The 23,901-nt window shown below is 41.3% G+C and overlaps 1 protein-coding gene and 1 long non-coding RNA gene across 4 annotated transcripts in view; both read right to left on the reverse strand.

Annotated features, from left to right (window-relative positions):
* Positions 1–23,901, reverse strand: part of CDH6 (cadherin 6) — a 102,806-nt gene that overhangs the window by 75,325 nt on the left and 3,580 nt on the right. The window lies entirely within an intron of this gene.
* Positions 5,033–7,509, reverse strand: LOC134429997 (uncharacterized). Its single transcript, XR_010030702.1, has 2 exons — positions 7,446–7,509; positions 5,033–5,356 (listed from the first exon to the last, which is right to left on the reverse strand). It is a non-coding gene; the product is annotated as an uncharacterized LOC134429997 (long non-coding RNA).

Genomic DNA, 23,901 nt, shown 5'->3' on the forward strand with positions numbered 1-23,901 from the left:
GTTAAAAGATTGATTATCATAACACTTCCAGGCAATGGCTATTTTATTATAGCAGAGTTCAACAGGAGCTAGAATTTGAACTCTTGAAGCATTGGGGAAAGAAATAAAAAAGGAACATAGGACTAGAGCTGTTGAGCAGTGTGAGAGTGAGCACATGGCAGATGGAGTCTGATGCCTCTTCTCTGAAGGTGGCCAGCATCTGGTGGATGACCTGCATTTAGAGGAATGGTCAAAGATCCCAGCAATAGGCTGTTAAGGGGATAATCTGCTTTCCACATGGGAAGCCTCATCTGCTAGAGTTACAGACTTCTTTCAGCTTGAAAAATCTGAGGTATTATGGACTTTCCAAAAGTAGTTATGGGGATCCTGAGGAATTCTCATTCCCAGTTTACTGTTTGTCCACACACACACCCCTCTTCAGACACTAGTAAAATTTGGTTTAGCAGGATTCTGTGTAGCAGCAGTTCCTGCAGTACATAATTCTGTTAGATGAGAAACCCCACATTTCCTATACCCTGAATTTATACATTTAGGGATGGGGCCATAAAGCTTAGAGCAGTGGAAGGTTCTGCAAAGCAGCTGTAAGAGTAGAGCACAGCAAGAATTACAACAGCAATGTGAATGAGAACAAATGAAACACAGATACCTGACAATGCTTGTCTCTGCTGATCCCACAGAGTTGCACAAACATGCAAGACAAGCCGAGCCCAGACAACATGTGGAACAATATGCACCTGTCAAACAAAACCCTACCAAACTACCCACTCCCTGTCCACCAAACAAAGCAGTATAAGACCTTTTGCTTTATTATAAAAGACAAAAAAATACATATCTATATGGAAATTATCCATATACTTAAATAGAACTGATTTTTACAAGGTTTTATTTGAGTCAATGGTGACAGTACATGAGTATATTAGTATGTGTATAAGGAGGACTTTCAGTGTAAAGTATATTCAGATTACAGGGAAAATTAGGTCCCAGTGATCCATCTCAGGTGAGACCATAACTTCTAATACCTTTGTAAGATTTCAGGGAAGAAAAAGTGTCAGATGCAAACTCCATTGCCCAAGTAACTCAATGAAAATGGCCACATATGATGTTTGGCTATCAAAAATAAATACACACACCAAGAAAAGCTACAAGTGTCTCTGCACTGCCTACAAGTAGCTCTGTATGTGTTCATTTTCACACTTGCACCCTTACAACATATTGCAAGCACATGAGGGAGAGAAGGGAATGGAAGCGGGGGCAGGATTCCTGCATGTTACAGATACTGCTAACAGGTTGTTTTTTTTTTTTTTTTTAGTCCTTTCTCAAGACCTTCTGGTTGCTGTATTTCATATAGAAGAAAATTTCAGGATCCTTCCCTTGTTATCACTGATTCTAACAGCTATGTGTGCCCTGATGAGACTATTTTTTTGGGCATATTCCTATTAGTGCTCTTAAACATGTCTTTCTATATGCCTCTTTTGGCTCCACTGCAACACAAAGCTGTAGGCATACTGCTAAATGAGGACATAAACTTTTCCAGACTTTTGCAAACACCTAGACTTCTGAAGAAGATAAATTGTTATTGCTTTTGCACTGCTCCTTTCTTGGGGAAAATGAAAAATGAAAAAAACACTGCCACTGTGTCAGTATTGCATACAAGTTTATTGGGTGAGCAATAACATGTCATTGCCAATCGAACTAATAAGCAGCAGAAAAGCTGGCAAGTAAAATTCAAGCTCCTGAAAATAATTTCTGAATCCATTTCACATTCATATATTTAATTATTCATTAAAAGAAACCAGAATGACTGAAAGGATCACAATCCTTCTCAGTGGGCTCTAAAAATTAATCAGATATTAACTATGCCTATGGTGGTGTTTTTTTAGTGGAAATGTAGCGAGGAAGTAGGAAAAGTATAGGTACAGTTTGAGGGAATGCACTCCTAAGTCATTATTGTCATGTCAAAGATTTTAGAACAATGTATTTCCTGTATTTCAGAAGGGAAATGTAAGACTTGGACATACATCACCATGGTGAGGAAGATCTTGCTTTTGGCCAGTATCAAACCAACCTATTTTATTATGCATTTTTCAGCTCACCAGTATAATGTTACATGATTCAGCAGAAACCACACGGCACAAGCTCCTACATGGCTGTAAAGCACTCCAACTTTAAAATGAGTTCCACAGATCTTTTTGTCAGTGCCTCGGACTTGTAGAAAGGATTACAGAGTTGACACTGCACAAAAGCAGCATAGGGGAGCCCGACTCATGCTAAATTGTGGCTTAAGAGCAGCCTGGGGAGCAAAGGTAAGGTTAAAGGTGGCTTTATGACATCCTTATATATTACTAGCTCTCTGTCAGTTTCTGCCAGGTCATAGCCTTGATCACTTCCTTTCCTTTACTGCAATGTTTCTGCCATTTTTAAACTGCTTCTGCTTCTTATACTTCAGGTCCCAGGTGGGTTACAGGATAAGGTGAAGGGTGAACTGTGCTCTCCCACAAACTAGATGTGTAATACAGGGAGACTTGTTCTTACGGAAGAGCTGGACTCAGCGTCCCAAATGATTTCCTCTAGTGCTATGGGAACACAGCACTAGAAAGTACACCAGAAATTCAGCAATATTTAGTGTAGTCTGAAGGCTATTTTAAGTTGTGCCAGCTGCTAAACACAGCAGGGATTCAACAGGGTGATAAAGGACATTTTAGATGAAGTCCTGACTTACACTCTCTGCAGGGAGGTAATACAAAAATTGCTAGGAATGCTCTGCTCAGTCTGTGAATTCACCTATTTTGGAATAAGCTTTCCAGGGCTGAGTGAGGGCAGATTTATACTAGATGAATAGTGCAGATCTACAATAATGCAAACAGAGTCTAAATGTGGAAAGGGAGTAACAATAGAAGAACCATTTAAAGCCAAGGATTGATATTTCAGACCTGGCTGGCTGGAAGCTGGGCTCTTTTTTTTTTTTTTGGTATTTGATTTTTTATTCATTAAACTGTTAACCCATTTTCAGTCCCTGTTAATGCAACTCAATTGGATCAGTGCTTTAACAAGCTGTTAAAGAAACCATCATATAGAAATGGATAGGCAAAATTGTGTCCATATTACTGCACTTTTACTCTAAACATGAGCATAATGTACTGAGCATGATATACTGCTCCTTCAATACTCTCACTATGGGTAGTAAAAAGTAAAGAAAGGTTGGGATGTTTGACGGAAAATCTCTAAGCTCTGAGCTTTATGTGTGATTCAACAGCCAGGATTTTGAAATGACACTAGGCAGCTGTAAATTGAAGCTGTGAGAAGCAGCAGTGCATCCTTGTTATGTGTATTGAAAGAATAACACTGAAAAACTTGATGAAGGGTTTGATGGTGTCAGCTCTTGCGACTACTTGTGCTCGGGAGCTAGCTCAGGCAAAGGCTGTAGTCAGATGGTGGAGGCACCTTTGCAGAGCTCAGACCAGGTCAGCTACAGGACTTCAGATGGAAAAGTCTTTGTCCCCACACTCGAACACAGCGAGGTCTGCACAGGTGCTGCTGATCCACAAAGCACACTTCATTTACTTGTCAGTAGAGAATAGTTTGAGTTTGTCCAGGCACCAAACTTAATACTGTGCTCTATCAATTGCAATTGCTGGTAGCAGCATGATGACATTCAGCAGGTGTCAAAAACCTTTCAAGCCACTTCCACGGTGCTCTCCTGTCCCATGGCTGAATGCCTCCCCTGTTCATGCTCAATAGAATGATGGGGTATTTTCAGCCCCCCACTACCTGCCTGTGCTGTGTTTGCTCTGTCAGCTCTCCCTGCATGGACGCTCCTCTCCTGTGAGAGGATGTTACCTTACAATTGCCATGGCATTGGCATCCCCTGGATCACACCCACGGGCTGTGGTACCCGGGCCCTCCGGGGCTGGAGCCGAGGCACAGCCCAGGGGGGAGCTCAGGCCTCCCCAGTGTGACTGCACTACGCTCTGGACTAGCTCCCCGTCCTCACTGCTCCGGGGGGAAACCTTGCAAAACCAGAATAGATGAAAAGAGGTTTCTTCCAATTAAAAAAAAAAAAAAAAAAAAATTGAAAAGGGTGCTTCGGTGCACGTTTAACTACCGATGTTCGCAGGGATGAAATTCCGGCGGACTCGTGCAGCGTTATTCCCGGGCGGGAGGTGCGGGATCCGGCCCCCTCCGGCCCCGCTCCGGCCGCGGCCGCCACGCGGGGGAGCTCCAGGCCTGGCAGCGGCCCGGGACCCACCCGGCCTCAGGCCCGGCCCGCCGACACTTGGGGAAAAAATAATTAAATCGGTGCTCTGATGGGATATCGGCAAATAATTTAAGAGCGAAAGGACAAGGATGGCCAGTGTTAAAAAAACCTCAGACCCAAAACAAACAAACAAGCCCCCTATCTCCTTCACTGATACACATTTTAAACTACAAACAGCTAATCCTTACTCAATTTCCTAGTAAATTATTTAACTGAGAGAAAAAAAGGGTGGGTTTTTTTTTTAGCGTTTTAAACACCTCAGCTGGAAGCAAGGAATTTAGCATGAAGTGAAATATTTGTGGGAGCTTAATACAGTTAAAATATTGTTATTTTCCCTGACGTAAGAACTGAGGACAATTAACCATTTCTAATTAAGCAGCCTAAAACAGATAGCACACAGCAAGAAGTAGTGCCCAAACAGTGATGACCAAACTGTGATAACCAAACTGTAGAAGGAAGAGAGACCGGCCATGAACATGAGGTAAATAAATTTCCAATACAAAAACATAAAACTACTACAGCATGGAAAGTCAACAACTGGATGAACGAATGAGAAGGGAGAATTACGCTCAGAACTGACATTACTAAATGCTGTTCTCTCCAAACCCTACCCATTAAATGTGAAGCTTTTGTTCATCTAGGTGTTCATCATATTGCATCACATAGCTCTGCTACACTAATGTGTAGTGGAATACATTATTTTCTACTCATCTGCCAAACTCGAAACTTCTATAGTTTTTGTTGAGATTTCTATACAAAAGAAAGCTAAATACAATATACAGTAAGAAACATTTATTTAGTTTTGTCTTTGACTCAAAAAGTGCCTAATCAGCGTGTCACCAGACTGTGGTTACGTGCATTTTTATTACTCTGGAATTTTTAAAGTTGGTTTTTGTAATGTTTAAAGTTGTTGTTCTCTAAACAGTTGACACTGGAGTGGGCAGTTTGTAAGTCACTGTCCGGAGTGGGGAAGAGAGTTAAAATTTCTCTGAAATGGATGAGGTAATGTTTACAGAGTCATAACCAGGCTGTTGCTGGTGCTGTTGTTTGCTCTTCAAGGTTGGGTTAACAGTGTGACTGCCATGGTGACTCTCTGGAAACCTGGAAATGCAGAACAGCACTTTAGCAACTAAAAAAGACTGAAACCTAGTGCTAGCTTACTGTTCTCCTCATAGCTAGAAGTAAAATTTGGAAGAAATCCTGCAACTCCCGAGGCTGTCTCTATCTCTATTTTCACATTGATGATTTATGATGACAATTTTCTCACACTTTGTAATGACACCTCAGGTAAACTGTCTTGCTTACAACACAGAGCTTGGCCACAATGGGGAAAAAAGTGCATTGCAGCCTCACATGCAGAACTTGACAAAACCTTAAGATACTCTGATACTTCTGGGTGCTAAAAAAGCAAGCTCAGAGTGGCTTTCCAAATGACAAATGTTTTCCTTCGAGCCTAGGATGAATATATACATCAGCAGCTATTTTTCAACTGCTATTTTTTCACAGTTCAGACAGCTTTGAATTATTTGTGTTGGAAAAATATCTTAAAGAGTCATAAGAAGGTGTGGGTTTAAGCTACACTGTCATGATCTTCCTTGAGATCATTGCTTGTAATGATTAGATCTTCCCTAAATCTCTGAATGATAAGCAACTGGCTATACATGTAAGGGCTTCAGACTGTCTCTCTAAAATTATCTATGTGTGTAACTATTTGCAAGATTGGGCTTGTCTAGGCTAACTTGAGGGAACTAGAGTTAATTCTCACTCTAGCTTAAAATAATTTTTTTTTTTTGCACTCGTCCGGTACCTTCATAGCTTTGCCTTGCCAGTACAAAAAGAAGCAGCGACTTGAACTGCAACGCAGTTGGGGAGAAATTCCAGACTCCTGGGAGGAGAGAGATTTGCATTGACCTGGCATCCACACCTCCCAGCTCCAGGGAGGTCAGGCATTCCTGCTCCGCTCCCAGCCCGGCACCAGGCGCTGCGCAGCACCCGCTGCCTGCCATCCCCAGGAGCCGCGTTCTTTGTCCGCAGCTCCGCAGGGCAGCGCAGCCAAGGGCGCCGAGCAGAGCCCCCAGCCCCGCCGGAGCAGCTGCTCATCCATCCTGCTGACGGGCTGCTGCTGAGGGATCTCTGCCTGGCGCCGGGCCTGGCCCTCGCACAGGTACCAGCCAGCGCCGGCACCTGCAGCACAGCACTGAGCCCCTCCACAGAGATGGTCTTACCACCTCGGCATCAAAATCAACACTGCCGCCGTCAAACACTGCCTGGGAAAGACATCTGCTATTTAAATGTATTCCAGCAGATGAAAGGAATGGAAACATAAAACCCAAACACTTCCCTTTTTTCCTAATGTAATCAGTATTTTTAAGCAGTTTATCTGCTTATTAATAGGAAGGTTTTTAAACATTTTGCTTGAGCTGACATTCTTTAATTATAATATTCACACTGCTGAATATGCAGTCACACCAGCAGAAGCTCTATTGTGAAAGAACACGCAGATTCAATCTGTTTCTTTCTCTGAATTTTTCTGACTTGGTCTTATTTTTCCATTCATCATTATATTTTTGTTTGCTCCTCACATTTCTTTCTAAATGTGTGGGTTTTTTCCTCTTACTCTGTTGTTCCACTTGAAAACACCAGGATTAGCATGCAGATGTTTTTTTTTTGATCAGAGACTTTTTTTTAATCATTTCCATTTTCCACAGTCTATTTGGGTAGCTAGGGATTTTTTTTTGTTTGTTTGTTTGCTTTTGACCCTGCTTTGTTGTTTTTTTTCTTTTTAATGTATTACCCTCATCTGAATGTAAACACCTTCTGTTTGCTATTGTTTTTGTAAATCAGCATTTTAGAAAATTAACTTCTTCTAGTTAAATAGATCATGAGCTATGCTAACCCTGCCAATAATCTAAGAACTTCCATGTTTTTAGTGCTTTGATAACTGTGAAAGCTTAGGTCAAATAGATACTGGTTTAGGAAGGTTTTGAAAAAAAAATAAAAAAGAAAAAGAAGGATAAGGTTTTACATTATTTGTAAAAAAATTGTGCTGTAATACCTTCAAAAATGACTTTTAGAATTCACGTAGTTATGGGATTTACTGAACACAGATCAATGAGAAAAGAATTCATACTCCTTGACAATCAGAAAGAACCAACTTCTATTTTTTTATTTAATTAAAAGGAATAATGACCTCTTTAAATGAGCTCCAGTTGGAATTTTGGCTAGGTCGTTATCTGCAGGCTATCGTTCACAGGAGTTGAATTACACTTAATTTTTAGAAAGCTGAGAAGAGAAAAAGACATTCAGCATCTTAGCCCAGGGAAACTGCCATCAAATGCTGCTTTAAGAACAAGAAGCAGAAAGAAAGCAACCCAAGCTGTTACCACCCATGAAACTTGCAACATCCACCTTCACTAAATCTATATTATAAACACTGAAGAGGTTCAGGAATGCCTTATCTCTTGCATTAGAAGGACTGATCAATGGATTTTACAGGGCTGGTATTTCAAGATCAATTTTTAATGTCAAGAAACTAAAGTTGGGGGTGGGTGTTCTTCCATAACCATGAACATTTCCTGTAACTAAGATATCCACCACTGCTGTTTAGTGGCTGTATATTTTTTTAAGAACAGCCATGCCTGAAACATCTATGGATAGGAAGCTCATCTCCACATCATCCCTTACAAGGAAAGGCAAAATTGCCTGCAGTGACATGTGCTGGGCAAGCTCGGGGATGCCATGAACATGTTGTCTGGGGGCATGGCCAAGACAACAGAAACTCCTGTTCATTTCCAAAGTTCGTTTAATGCCTAGCACTTTCTAGGATCCCTCTTATCCAAAATGCCTTAGTTCCCTGAGGGGCCACAGCAATTGCATCACCGTGTCCTGGCACCCCCAAGGAGCAGCTCCAGGGCAGCTTCACAGCCTGGAGTTCAGTACTGAGAAAGCACAACGTGCACCATTTAGTTACCTCTTAGAAAGCATCTGCCACCACCTCTCTCATGCAGAGCCTTCCTGGAAAGGCTTACTGGCTAAAGTTAAAAAAAGATTATATTAAAATGTGAATTGTCCCTTGAAGGTTTCTTACAAGTAAGCAAATGCAAAACAAACAAACAAAAACAACAAAAAACCCAAAACAAAACAAAAAGGAGGATGTTTTTTACTTTGTTTCTAAATACTTCATTAAAAATGTGTAATTTTTTAGGTGTTTAGAAAAGCTATCTTTTTTCCCCACAAAATAAAGCACGAGGTTATCTATTACCTGAAGCTATAATCAGGTTAATATAACAAATCTGTTTTTTCCCTGCAATCCTATTTCTTTTTACCCAAGTAATCAATTTTTGGTGACATGACATACTTCAAGGAGAAAACACAGGATGACTCTGCTACAGCAGTACAGCAGAGCAGCAAGAGATTTTTTTTTTTGTCTTGCTCTGCAATATGTAACTGAAAATGCTTTAGGGGTTTGTCAGCTTTCTTTAAAGCCATGGCCATTAAAAAATGTTTTCCCAACGCTGTTTCTGTGTCCTATCACAAACAGACAAAGGCAGAAGTTCCTGTAGCCCTGCAGCCCCTTTGCACCAACAAAGCTGAAGCAAAGGCAACAAAGGCAAGGTACAAACCTCTCCCAAGCAGGTGTTAGTGGGAAAATGTGGATGTGTGCCATCTCATGGGAGGGACCTGGGTGCATGAGGTTACAGAGGGATTATCCTAAAGATGCTGCCTTCTGTCTTGTAATTTAGTGATTTCCTTTCCCAGCACAGCAGTTTATTTCAAGAAGAGCACAGTTTAACAACTCTTTGAACATACCATTATTACTGAATGTATGGTAATTAGTTCCTGCTTATGAAGCACTTGGACACAGAGGAACGTGCAAGTGTTAAGTGTTACAGTCATTATCATTCACCTTTACTTAATACATTTCTGTTTTATTTAGCTACTTGTGACCAAGGCATCCACGTGTCTTTGGCCAGGCTGCACATGGGTGAACCAGTGAGACCACAGGAATGGAAAAGTGGAGTCCTGAAATATGCTTAGCTCCAGAAAGCTATAAGTTCAGTTCGCTGGTAATAAGCAACTAGTTAGCAAGAAATTATAAAAGTTTTTGATTAAATTTACTATATTGCGAACCCCAAGTCTCCAAATTAATCTTGAGACTGTTCTTTTATATTTTTTTCCTTTGGTAGGCTTCATGTTTTCAAGGCCTTCACATGCATGAGGTAAGGATTTAACTTTTTTAGTAAAATCCATGTTTAAAAACATTCTTACCTTAACAGGTCAGAGCTTTAAGGAAATAAATTCTAAGAGTAGACAAGGAGTGATATACACAACAAATTTGCAGAAGAAACAAACACCACCCAAATCCTAAAATATTAAATATTCATTAATTCTAGTCACATAAGCTGACAATTTCCTTAAAATCTATGAGTTAAAATCTCAGCCTTGCAAACTCATAGAAGTCCACTGAAAATGTCACCAGGATCTCCTGGTGGAGAGTGGGGGACCAATAATTCAATTTAACTAAGAGTGATTGTAGGTTCTGTCATTTGGCCAGACAATCTAAATGACAGAAAACAGGATCATGTCCTTTTATAAATTTCATTGGGTTTGGCTTTTCTTTTTCCTTGGAAGAATACTGATGTGCTTGTCTGATTAACTGAAACTTAAGGCTGAGTTATAGATCTGACTTGGATTTAAGTGGAAGAAAAAGATGTCTGTGTAGGAAGAACAGATACATGCATTCTAGATGCATATACATCTATTTGTGTGAGGGCAAAAATCAGTTCTACTTACAATTACAGGCCATAGTCTTTTTTTGTATATGCCTGTGCTTCTGTTGGGGTGCATATCTAAAAAGCTTGTGCACTCAGACAATCTTCAAACCCCAGTGTCCAGGTCTGCAAATACCTATTCCAGTGAGTCATCACAAGCTTCATGAAATAATTTTCCATTGTAAACTTGCAAGTGATCTGCTCTGGGGTATAAAGACCTTAAAAGGCAGTGATAAAATGCACTTTAGGGAAAAAAAAATTGAACTCAGCATGAGCTCACTCATGAAAGAAAGGGCGCTGACACTCAAACCTCAAGTTATCCAATTCTTTCTTTAAAAAGCGGTCTCTAATGGGTGGTTGCAAAACTGTATTTTTTGCACTCCTTTCCTGTTCCTCCTCCATCAGAGGAGATATCACGACTCAAAGTTCTACACTCAGATTTAAGAATGTAGCCTAAATACATCAGGTACATATTTATATACTGCAGGTCTTTCACTGTATGACTAGAATGTGAGACAAGTGAATTCCACCCTGAGATTAGAGACTTCCCTGTAGTTCTCTGCAGATATGAGAAAACACAGGCCACAGGCTCTTTGAGCAACTCAGGGGCCCAAAAGTACAGGACATTTTCCCATGATAAATCAGCTATCTCAGAATGTCCTTTTTCTTTTTCCCTTTAAAATTTTTTTATTGGTGCAATGCTTCTGCAGTATAGACACTGTCAGCTTCAGAGCGTGAAGGTTTATTTGTCCACAGAACAGATAATGGATAAACAGCAGCAATGAGAGTTTATTCAGCCCACCTCACCCAGGAGCCTAGATATCACTTGGCAGTGCCATCCTCCACGCCACTTCTGCTTCTGGTTCATGGGCCAGTGCTACTGAAGTTCTCAACAGATGATGCTATTAGTACAACCCACTACTATTTATCTTTTTTTCTGTATGAAAGGGAATAAAACACTTGTTTTGCTTACACAGTCCTGTGAAGAGCCATTAGGTGGTACTAATGGTGCTTCTGACTGCTGGCATCTGCTCTAGATAGGGTTGGAGTAGGGGCCTCGAAGGTAGAGGGCTTTCAAACATCCTTTTGCTTGCCAATCCCCTGAGGAATAACAACTACACTGGTATCAATGTACTGAAAGATGTGTGACACCAGCCAGCAAGCCAGGTACCCTCAATGGCAGAGTAACACTTTATTGAAAGAGACAGGCAAGCGAGGGCAAGCTGTGAAATAAAGATGCACAATTTCTTGTGAGGCCCTTTAAAACACTCTTACTGAACTACCTTGTCCAGGTAGCACTATTTAAAAACTTTTGGAGAGTATTTTATTCTGTCCAAAAATATCACTCTCCCAGAGTGATTTATCAATCCCTCATACTGTGGGGGGGTGGGGGGGGGGGAGTTCTAGGAGTCCTTCTTTTTCTTTTTAAAGATAGACGGAATTTTAGATGTAAAATACAATTATTTCCTCTAAGAATTCTTGCCCTTCTACATTATTTTTTTCCAGTGCCAGTGGCCTGAACAGTAATGGTATAGGACAAGCCAGACAGTCACACAGTACTTGTCCTGAGCAGGACTCTGGGTAAAATGTTCATTCCTGTGTCTACAAGAACTGTTATAATTACAATCTTTTATTTTATTTGTGGCTTTTTCCCCTGATAGAAGAAAAACCAAAATATCCTTTACGGTGTGAGATGGTTGCAGATCATTTTCCCTCTTTGCTTGTGGCTTTTAAAGAGATCATTTCTGCAAAGAACTAGGATTCAGCATCCTATTTTTGGCACAGTGTCCACGCTTCTGACTTTGCATGGGAAGGGTTAGAGCTGAGAAAGCAAAGCTGAGTATTTATATCACATAGGTATGTGAGCTGTGCCTAGAGCCAAGCAGTACAGAAGACTTGCACTGTATAGGCACACACCTCGTTCTGCACAGAGGACAACAACCAGAAAACTGCCTCTGTGAAAACGTATTCTGTCTTTTTGGCATTCTTTCAGGCAGGCAGAAACAATACATAGCCCAAATGCTCCAAAGCATCATCTACTTTGCAGTCACAGAGGCCTGTTCTCTAGCTGGTAAAGGCAATGACAGTTCCTTAAAGTTACTAGAGTTAGACATGGATTTACTCCAAATTAAGGACTTGGCCGAGATATTTTTTTTCTTTTTTTAATGCATTAGCAGATGGCAAATATGCATTGAGCACAGAAAAACTACTGGTTTTTGAGGGCAATGGTTGCTTGCAATGCTAATTTGGGGCTTTATGTTTATGCAAGCTAACCTGGAGGGACACATTTCAGAGCTGGGTTGAAGCTGCAGAAAGACTCAAGCAGCAAAGTGCAGAATACCAGTAACCCATTTAAAGCCGGCAGTGTGAATGCAGGGTTGGGTGTCTGCTCATTCTGAAGAGATGCAGAAAATAAGGCAGGAGCAGATGTTAGGAGATCACAACTTTATATATTTCCCTCATTCAGTCGTGTCAAGATGAGACCATTTGCAAAACTTTCAAAATGGGAAGGTATTTGGCTTTATGTTTGGATTCCGGCTAGCTGACACTCCGCTGCAAGCTGATGTCCACATGAGAACATTTTAGAGCACTGTTGTGTGGTGGAAATCAACTCATAAGGAGCATCCAAAAGCAGATGTTGAGAGATGTTTACAAACCAGGTGCTGACAGACTGTTTTCATCTAGTAGTTCTTTTGACGGATATACCATATCCGTATCTGCAAACTGTGATGACACAGACAACCTTTCCCTCCAAACTCTGTTAACCTTGCTGCAGAAAGCAACCTGGGATAACCACAAAGTAGCTATTGACCAAGGCTGAACAGCTTATGTAGTTCCGAGAGTGTAGTCACAGAATAGGAATAAAATGAAAATCAAAGCTCAGAGAAGAGGTCATTTTCCTGGCAACAATCCTACCCACAAATACAGAGGAAAGATATGTCATTCTCAGAGCAAAATTTATCCTGAAGACAATGGAAGTCGCATAGTATGGTCTCCTGTGACTCCCAGCAAACATTCTGTACCTCACTTTTTATTTCTTACTTCTTTCTGTTATTTTCTTTAAAGAACTGTGACATTCTGTGTTATGCCTGATACCATGCTGTTCCTACACATAAGACATTCTTGTGTCTGTCTTACAGTCTGTTTTTGTGTTGTTTTTTTTTTTTTTTTTTTTTTTCTATTTCTGATTCATTCAAGGGAACCAGGGAGCCATTTTTGTGAGTGAAAAATCACAGACCTCACCTGCAAATTCTGTGCGCAGAAGACTTTAAAACCATGTCAGTGGCTACAGAATGAATCACAATACTGCAGGTGTTCTGCTATCTTTTTTAATAAATATGCTTTAATTGGACAAAAGTGTAGCTGACATGTTTAACTTACACATCTATTATAAGGTAGAACTCACTTAACCACTCTCTTCTAATATGATTTCCTGTGAAGTTAGCCATATTTTGGTCAAATAATCCTGCAGCTAAGACTGATTTCTCTGAACATATTTGCCAGCTGGGACTCTATTAGGTTAAAGCACTGTTTCCCACAATTAGGACCCATGGACATTAATGTCATACAAATAAATATGTGTTGCTGTAGAATATATTTGATAACTAATTCACCACACAGATTAAGTATGAACTATGCACTTGCACAGTTGATTTCTGTGTCTCTGGCCACAGAAGTCCCATGATATTGCTCCTGCTCTCCGGATATGTGGCTGAGGAGTTTTTAATAGGAGAGAGAGAAGAGAAAGTGGGGAGAGCTGACTGCTCTAAGTTCCTGGGCATGTCCACAGTTGATAATTTATTCATGCATTTTCTTCTGCTTCCTTGGTCTGGTTTTTCAGCTCATATTTATCATTACAGCTCCTTGGAAGTCAATGGAATAATATTTGTTTGTCCTCTTTTGACTGAGAATATGACTGGATAAAATTTTAGCCAGAACTGAAGAATAAGCTAGAAACCTTGACTGTTGTTAATCCAGCATCTAAGGGGCTTATTCCTCTCAGGTACTGCTCCCTGATTCAGCACAATCTTTTGAGTATTTGTTTAAATCCCTCTGTCAGTAATGACCCCCTGTCATTGTAATGACCCAAGGCAAGTGTCACAAGAAAATATTCTGACTGCAGTTCTTGGAGTCTTTCTAACAGCAGATTATTGAAATGTGAATGCAGCCCTAAAACTTAAATTCAGTTTAGCACATCCTGAGAAGCCAGGAAAATGAGAAATCTTTCTCTGAATGTAGTAATGCTTGTTTTTGCTCTGAAGAACCAGCAGTTTTCAGATTATGGCTCTAGTATTTTAAAACTTAAGAGCCCTTAAGACTGAGACAAAAACCATGCTATTGGTCATAAGGAAAACCACAGATATGCTGAGAGTTCTAATAAAGTAAAGAAGATCCTTAAACATCAACATTTCTTCAGAACCTTTTAGTGTCTTACTGACTAGAGAAGCTCAGGAAAACCAAAATACCCTCTCCCTTGCTGTGAGCCAGTGGAGCTCATAGCCCCTAGCTGATAATCTTTTCCCTTAGCTCTACATGCTATGACCACCACATCCAGCCCTTGGCGAAATAAGTGTTAAATTCACTGAAGAGTATCAGAAATGGAAATACACAGGGAAAAAAAAAAAAAGCCACACAATTTTCTAAAGCCGCTGAACTTGGAAAAGACAGTCAATGAGGGAATTAGGACAGTTTGAAAAGAGGTAACAGAACAGGCCATTGTTACTGCTTTCTATTTTAACATTAAAATAAAAATAATAAAAAAAAATCTTGGCCAGAAGTAGAATAAATTCCACTCTGCTCCACTAAGCTGCATGTCTTTGGCCTGATTCCCTGTACAGGAAAGTGAGCAAAGTTTGGCCAGCAGATTTAGGTATCTGCTCCTCACCCCTTTCCCACCTGGTAGCATGCTTCTTTCTGGGCTGCCTCTGTAAGAGCAGAGAGCAACAACAGAGCTCCTGCTCTGTTGCATCCCAGAACACAGCAGCAGAATAACCCTCTGCTCCTCTCCTAGCAGAGGTGGCCCAGAAGCAGCCTCATAAGCAAGACTGTGAGGCTAATAAAAAACTGAGACATTGGGATGGAGTTACTACTGGTTGCACAAAGTGAATGTCAAACAGGAAAATTCCCCTCCGGGAAGGTCTGTCAGGCGAGCCTTGATCCTGTATATCTGGATTTTACTCCCCAAAGTAATGTTAGCTGGACAACATTCAGCTCCTGGTCTTGCAGATCTCAGCCTGACTGACTACCAACTGCAGATCACCCTGTCCCAATGGACTTCAGGACAGTGAAGAGCAACTGAGCCCAGCATGAGACAAAAGCCATCGCTTTGCAGGATCAAGCCCACCCCAGGATGCAAGAAGCAAGTTATCCCTCTGACATGTGTGGGGATGAGGTACCAACAGATCAGCGCAACAAACCGGTGCCTGGAATATTCACAAAAGTAACATTTCAGAGGCAGCAATAATAATAATGATATTAAAAATAATAAATAATGAAAATATAAACCTGGGTATGATTTCTCTTAGATGCAAATCAAGATTTAAATATAAAAATGATAGGCCTCTGTTAATCCTTCTTAGGAAGTCATAAATTGTTAATCAGACCTTAGGCAGTGTTGTTTAATACCAACTTTAATAAAATAGCTGCCTGAAGCAGAAAGACAGTTGGGATCCTGACTCTAAAACTTTGGTAACCTCATCCACTTTTTTGTTGCCTGAGGCTCTTACACTACCATTGATACCAACTCCTTTGAAATATGCTCATTTTTTAGGTTGCTAAATTATTAAACACCTTATTAGTTGAAAGATTAGATGGAAAAAAGTCATCTCTGTATGACGGAAAATGGATTGGAAGAAGAAGAAAAAGTTGAGGGAATATTTACATAAAAGATACAGCTCTGTTGTTGATATACAGAGGTAATCCATAATCCATAATTCATTTAAGAAATGAACCCATCAAATTACATAACTACGCATGACAAATTGCTACTGTTGAGCTATCCTACAATAAATTACAAGGAATCATTCCTGTCAAGAGTGTATTTTGTTTGAGACTAAAAAAAGCAATGTCGCTACAAGGTTGTTTTCCCTCTTGTTCCATAGGATTTGTCTATCACATACAATCTCTCACACTTCCACCATATAATTTGATTGGGGTAGAAAAAGCTCCTTTGTGTGGAGTAACCACAAAGTCTTCAAAATTAAAACTGCTTTGAAAATTCCGAGAAAAGAGGAAAGGACGAAAAGGAAGAATGCTTCTTTCTCATTATTTCTTAATGCTATTTGTCAGTCAGGTGAGCAGATCCTTAGAGTAAAAAAATAAGAAACAATCATTTCCTGAACTGTGATGTCTTTTTTAGTGTATGTCCAGAGCAGCTTGTTAGCATACTGATTGTTTCATTTAATATGCAATACAGAGCATACTTACTACTTTGAAGTGCTTATTCATGATGTCATGGATATTAGTGTATATTTCTTAATTACACAACAGAACAATCTTTCCTCTTTCAACTTACACTTTCTGCTGCTCTGATTGGTTTCTCTAACTAGCCAGAATAATCATTTTGCCACACAGAAAAAGAAAAGGGAAAAAAAAAAAGTAAACAATTTTAAAAGCCATTTTAATTTAATAACAAATTGGAAGCTGTATTCTGTGTTAAATTAGCACTGCAAGCCTCATATCAATTCAAGGCAAGGTTCCCTGTTCGTTACTGCTTAATTAATCAGTCCTGTTTCCATCTAAATTAAAAGTTTTCTCTCCTCCCTATCATCTCTAACATCTCATTTCAGGCAGCATATCAAGTTAATCTTGCTTGCATTAGCAACTTATTTCTAATGGCTTGGTTCAATTATTTGGTTTGAGCATGGTGTTAATAATGCCAAGGTTGTGAGTTCAATCCCTGTATAGGCCATCCACGTAAGAGCTGGACATCAAGATCCTTATGGATCCCTTCCAGCTCAGAATATTCTGTGATAATTCATCCTATCCCAGTTTGCAGATGAATTCTGCTTGGTCTCTGCTTTGTTTTGGGCATCTTGGAGTCAATGGTAAAACAGCAATCGCAAGAGCGAGCTCATCCAGCCTCATGATGAACCCACAATGCGACAACAAACACGTACTTCCAACACACTGAAGTCTTTTGAACTTTTGGCTTCCTGGTGTGCCTTGTCCTTCCTGAGGAAACATGGCACTTAGAGACAGGTTTAGTGATGGACTTGATGGTGCTGGGTTAACTCTTGGACTCAGTGATCTTAGTGGTCTTTTCTAACCTAAAACGTTCTGTGATTAGAACATGCACAGGGCTGAGCAAAGAATTAGTATCTTATAAAACAACAGAAAAGTATACAACATTCCCATGGAAGAAGAGAAATCTGTAAAGGAAGGAGAACACAGGAAGTTGGGTGGTATCTGAAATGAATGTCCTCATTAACCTTTATGCAACATATCCTGGAAATAAAGCTGCAGTGAGCTTGAGTCCTGCACTACCAGCAGTAGTGTATATAAAAAAGTATCAAACATTGCACCATGTCACCTTTGGAGACTCCCAAAGGTGGAAGGATGTGAAAAACAGGACTTGAACACCACCTGGTTGAATATCTCCTGCTTATGTTGACCCCACCATTCCTAGAGTTGGAAACTGCTGCTGCTGCCATAATCTGGTAATTTATGGCACCAGCAGCAAAGCACACTAACCGTGGAATTTAGCAAAAGACCTCTGGTGTTTCGGATTGCACCAATCTGGCCCCAAACACTGACTGAAGCTGCAGCTGCTCATACGTGCCAGTCTTTCCATTTGCCTTGCTCAGCTCAGCCTTCAGAAGTAAGTTTCCTGGCTGCTCCTAGTGCTGGGATACCTGCTTGCCTATTGGAAAAAAGGCTCCCAATATTACCAGTTAGATTGTGCCTGGGCCAGTCTGACCCTCGCTGCTGGGCCAAAGGCAGCAACTGCGGTGTATCACCCCAGAGATACCTTGGCTTCCTGGTGGTTGCAGCTGGGCACTGAACAAGTCCAGGCTTGTTAGGACCCCGTTTACCTCAAGAGGAATAGCTTCAGGCAATGGTGAAGAGAAAAAGGAGATGGATTCTGCTGGAGGGTTTAATGTCCAGAGGTTTATTCCATGGTTACAGAGGTCTGAACGTGAGGACCTGCTCCAACAGAACCTCGGCCGCGTGGTCTCATGACCTTTTTAAGCTCAGGGACAGGGGGAGGGGAGGTACAGGTGAGCCACCAACCAGGTGAGAGGGGCAGGGTCTCAGGGGAAGATGACACCCAGACAGGCCAATGACCCCCAGGCCTGAGGGGCATCCTTTGAACTTGACCAACCACAGGACGCCTTGCTGGAATGTTAAGTCTGAGTGACAGGACTCACTCAGCATGGGGGCAAGGGGGAAGGGAGAGAGGCATAGGCACACCTGGGAAAGTGACCTGGAAGGCCAAAATGGGACAATACAGCACACCACAACACTTGCCCATGCCAGGATCCTGCTGTTAACACTGTGACCCCCCAGGCACCACCCCAGCTCCAGCAGCTCCCTCCACAGAGACCCACAGCCTCCGAGACGTAACAGATACCTGCTCCTGCTCGGGTCAGGGCTCGAAACTAAATCTGAGCCCAAGGTGTCTGCATCACACAGAGGCTTGCTTTAATGCCAGCTTGACAAATACAAATACTTCTGCAATAGACACAAAACACACAATATTAAGTGACCATTCCAAGAGGATGAAACTTGTCCTGAATAATTCTATTATTTACTTTTACTCATCCAGGACTCAGGATGTTATTGCAACAGGGAAGAAAGATGTGCAGCATATTTTAACCTTCTAGATTTGCAGCAACAAGCCTCTGACCTCACATTTACCAGCCTGGTTGAAATTACAACCTGCTGCCAAGGAAAACTCTGTCATACATTAAAGTAACTCCAATATCAAGTAGCTTTGAGATATCTGACAAATGAACTACGGTGGATTAATGAGAAGCTGCTTCAGAAATCCTGCAAAAGAGACCCTTACAATGTTACAATATGGTAATGCATTTCATTTAATAGCAATATAAATTATGTGCTGAGAAAAGTGGGAGCCTCTTGTGTTGTTTTGTTGTGTTTGTTTTTTTTTTCCAAGAGGAACAGAAATCCTTCCTATAAATCAGAGTGCACACTTCTATTTCTGATGGGAAACACTGCTCTGAAAAGCACTGAATTTCAAAGCTGCTTGAGATTAGATTTTCTGCAGAATTGTGCTGATGGCTGTAAATATTAATAAATATGATACACTGGGCCAGCTTTTTTTTTCAGATGCTTATGCTCTGCTTCCTCTTAAGTGCAGATGACCTGAAGACACAGGCACCAGGAGGAAGATTCTGAGCTAAGAATTGGTTTTAGAGATGCAATACGCAGTGACACTTGCACAAAGGAAGGATGTTCCCATTACATGCCAGCAGAAACAGCCAGGAAGTGAAAATCTCAGTCCAGTCCTCTCTATGCCCCCTGCAACTGCTGATGGGAGCTGACAGAGACTGCAGAGAATCCTTCTCCATGCTGCACAGATGATCCAGGGATCATCTGTTGGCATCAATGGGATGCCAATGGTGGTTATTCCTTACACAGGTTTTCTTTCCATCCCCATTTAGTATAGTCTATTATTTAGGGATACAAATTATACAAACATTTGGCAGTTGTGTTGTGGTCACCATTAAAGTAATTGCAAAGTTGTAAACACCTAATTACAAACCCTGACATCTTGATCCAGCAGAATACTCAAATATTCAAACAACCTTGTAGACTTCAGTGCAGTTTATTGGTACTTTTGAAAGCAAGCTGCTCTGGGACCAGGTATGATAAGTCAGAGAGAAGAGCATGCTTTGTTTATGGCAGAAATAACTTGGTAATTATCAGCAGTGAGAAGGGAAATACCATAGCACAGCATTCATATTATTTAGACTTAAATGGAGTTTAGATGAAATACAGGGTTTTATAAAACTGGTTGGCACAGCATGAATTGCTTAAAGGGATGTGGCTGGTGGACTTAAGAGTTGCTTCTGCATCTTTTTCCCTTTCAGCCCTGACAGCCAAATTGAGCACCAATTTCACAAAAGAAATTTGCTCCCTGAAAGAGATTCTACCTCTATATATTCCTGCTCTGTGATCTGCCAGGGCACTCTTCACACTATGAAAGTGAGGAAATAGGCTCTCTTGAATTCTTGTAGAGCTTGATCAGTTTGTCAGGCCAGCTCCAAAAGCATTAGGTCATAGTAGGTGGCACAGAGCTCAAGACCTGGTACTGCTTCTATCTAAACTGGCCACATAACTTTTAAATTTAATGTGTCTTTTTTATGTGTCTTTTTCTACTTCTCCCTCTATTTTATTTACACTAAGATCAATACCCGTGTCAGGGGTATTGGTGTACACCATGTCCTCATTCAAGTAGCTTCCCTTTGACTCACCTTCATATCTATGTGCTAGGAATACTACTCCTTAGATATTTACAAAGCAGGGGTGCTTTGAAATGAATTCATGCAGGCATGGACATGAACAAGAGATAGTGTGGTATGACCTCTGGCTGCCCCAAACCACAGGGAGCAGCATGCAGAATAGGCAGCCTTTTATGAGATTTCTTTTTTATCCCCTTCTCTCCCACAGGCATAAGTAGGTGGGAATGTATGAGGCAGGGAATGGTAAAGAAACTCTGTGGCCAGTCCAACTCGGCCAATGCAGAGAGTAAGGTCATTGCCACCTTGCTTGGGGACAGCTCAGATTACTTTCTCCTGGGAATAAGATACCCAGCCTTGTCTCAGACAGCTCTGGAGCTACTCAGCTTCCCCCCCTTCCCTACCACAGAAAACATGGCTGAACAAACAAGCAAAAAATATCCAGAAAATCCTTTGGGGAGAGAGTGTCAAAGCAGATGCAAGGAGTCCTTGAGAAAAATAATTGGCTTTCTTTTGGATGAAAAAAAGAGAGCCAAATCTGACTTTTTCCCCCCCATCCATTCTTTGATCAGCTACTGCAACTGAAGAGAGCAGGAGAGAGGCAGGCGGGTTGACTGCAAGCTGTACTTGCTAGAAGAGCCTGGTTCAGCATCCCTGCTGTGTTATGATCTCGTCCTGTGACTTTGGGCAAGTCACTCACCTTCGTGGTGATTCACTTCCCCCGCTGTAAAACACAGCCAATTATACAGGCCAGCCTCACAGTGCGGCCATGTGGTGAAAATGTGGAATTCTGGAATACTTGAACAGCTTTTGAGTGAAGGCCTGATGTCAATGAACTACACCTTGTCCCTTACTTGAAGTGAGACTCCCAAATATGCACAGAGTATCTCTAGGTTCTTGGGGGGAGTTTGGCAGACTACAATAAGCTATATAATGTTCTTTTTGTCCACGAAGATACTTGTGTCAAACAATGATTGCCAGACTAATGACACCCTAAAGTTACAAATCATCAGGCACTCAAAGTGAATCAATTCAGTGAGGAAACAGAGTTCACCTGAGTCCTCAGGGCAAAACTAAAAGGAACCATGTTTTTAATTATTTTTGCTATGGTATTGGATCTAAGAGGATGAGGGAGGAGGAGACATCTTTCTAAGAGAGAGAGTTTTCCCTGGAGTGAGCCTGTCAGTACCAAGGATGGCCCCAGTGCCGCAGTGCCAGCACCCCAGCTGGGACCCTCGGGAACAAGTGCTTCTCCCACCACTCCAGGGCCTCTCACGCAAGTCTGGATCACCATGACCTTCAATGCTAAGTGGAGTTAGCATCAGAGGCAAGTATTCTCTTTGAGTTTGGTGTTACCCTCACAACAAAGCAGAGCTACATGGTAATGATCGTGTTGATTAAGCAGCCTTTGTGCTTATAGAAGCAATTAGCTGACAATTGTAATGAGGGAACAGGCAGCTCTGCTTTCCACCAGACAGGCATGAACCTGCAGTACCTGGGGAAACTTGACTGGTGTTTAATTTTTGTGCTAATTTTCAATTCCTGCTGACCCCTCTCCTAGGTCCTCCTGCTCTGACTCTGCGATTAGATGCAGAAGCGGGAATGCTGGAAAGATACACCACCTATTATCTCAGAGGCAGCTGTAAACATTACAGCATGATAATGAAATTAGTTTAGCTGAGAGGAATTACGGTACCCAGTTAGTACAGGACGGATCTCATTCATAAAGTGCTCTCTTCTGTGCATTGCGGTGTGTCACTGGGGAAGGGCTGAGGGGCTATGATGGGTATTTATGTTGCAAATGAAATCCAACAGTCATATTCTGGCTAGAATTTTCTGACTATATATAAATATATATGCATATCCTGACAAGACAGGCTAATTAACCCATAAATTATTTGCCCACAATGCCAGAATAAAGCCATTATTGAACAGGTTACTTAAAGCATAGCAAGGCTGGCAGTGTTCTCGAATGAGACCAGATGGAAATGTATATGCACTTTTTGTCTACGCGCCTGGTGCAGAGGAGGGTATGGAGAGGTGTCTTGTGGCTGGGTGTGAAGAAAGATAATGCAGTATCACTCTATCTTGGATGTTGCAGCATGGTGCTATCAAGTGCTCTGGCACCATCACAGTTAAGCAATCACTTCTTTGCTTAAAGATTTTTTCTGGGGATCCAACATCCAGACTCAGGAAGGACACCATGCTAGTTGAGTGTTTTTCATCCTGACAGGGCTCACAAGCTCCCCTCACCCTTCCCCACCAGCACTGATCCTCCATGTGCTCAGAGGGTTGCAGCTCCAGAAGAAACTATCCTCTCTGTTTTGTTTTGAGAGAGAAAAATACTCAAGGAGCAGGCAGCTCCACAAGACTGGATGTACCGACCAATAACATTAATTCACACCACTCTATAAACACTCCTGAAATTCAGTTATCCTATTTTCTTCTGGGAATGCTCTTGCTAACAAACAAACAAAAGCATAAACTCAAATATTTACAGTCTTTGTTTGGGCCTTTCAGTGCCAAATGCACAACAGGAAAATAAAGTGGAATACAATGGTAGCAGCCAGCCCCATCTGGAATAGGGAGATGGTCAGGGATACAAAGAGGGATAAACCTGCCTGAAATGGGATGGGGAAGTTGGTGATGGGTGATCAGGATCAGGACACACAGCAGTGCCCTAGAGAAGCTTAGGAGCCTGAACCTGGATGGACTCCCAACACATACCAGCTAGTCATTGGGGAAGAACCAAAAAGAGATTCTTAGGCTGAGATTTATGGCATAGAAAGCACAACTGGATATGAAGTACTCACAGTCAAACTTTAAAAATGCTTTTATCCAGCACTTTCCCCACCTAATTCCACTGCAGCAACACTCACAGCACAACCCAGAGAGGATGATTTTTCTGCTGATGTTTTGTATTAATTATGCATTCTTCAAGGGTGTTTTTAAAACGGGGACTAATAATCTACCCTGTACCTTTTGTTAAGCAATAAAGACAACTAAAAGCTGCATTTAATACTAAACGTTCATCTCTCCCCATCCCAAATGAAACAAGGCAAGATGCCATACCTTTCTCCTCACACAGCATAGTTTTTTCAGACCCCTTGGAAAGGTCTGCCATGACTAAGCATGCAGCATGAGCAAACCAGCTGCTACTGGATTTTTATCTCAACCAGAACACATTTAAACTTGAGAACGGTGTTTATACTGCAAACTGAATTCTGCATAGAGTCAGCAGAAGAGATTTCATCTGTGTGCCACAGAACTCTTCATTTTGTGCACACGATGGGAGACTCACTTTAAAGACTCACATTGAAAAGATCCTGCATTTGGCCCCACCATGGCAGTCAGGATAACCACAATTGAGTTTATCAGCCCTGTTTCTAAGAGCTATAAACCCAAGAAATTATATAAGGAAAAGAAAAAGGAAAAACGAAGTAAACCCCAA

This window comes from Melospiza melodia, chromosome 1 (genome assembly GCF_035770615.1).
Source record: "Melospiza melodia melodia isolate bMelMel2 chromosome 1, bMelMel2.pri, whole genome shotgun sequence".
In the NCBI taxonomy this organism is placed as follows: Eukaryota; Metazoa; Chordata; class Aves; order Passeriformes; family Passerellidae; genus Melospiza; species Melospiza melodia.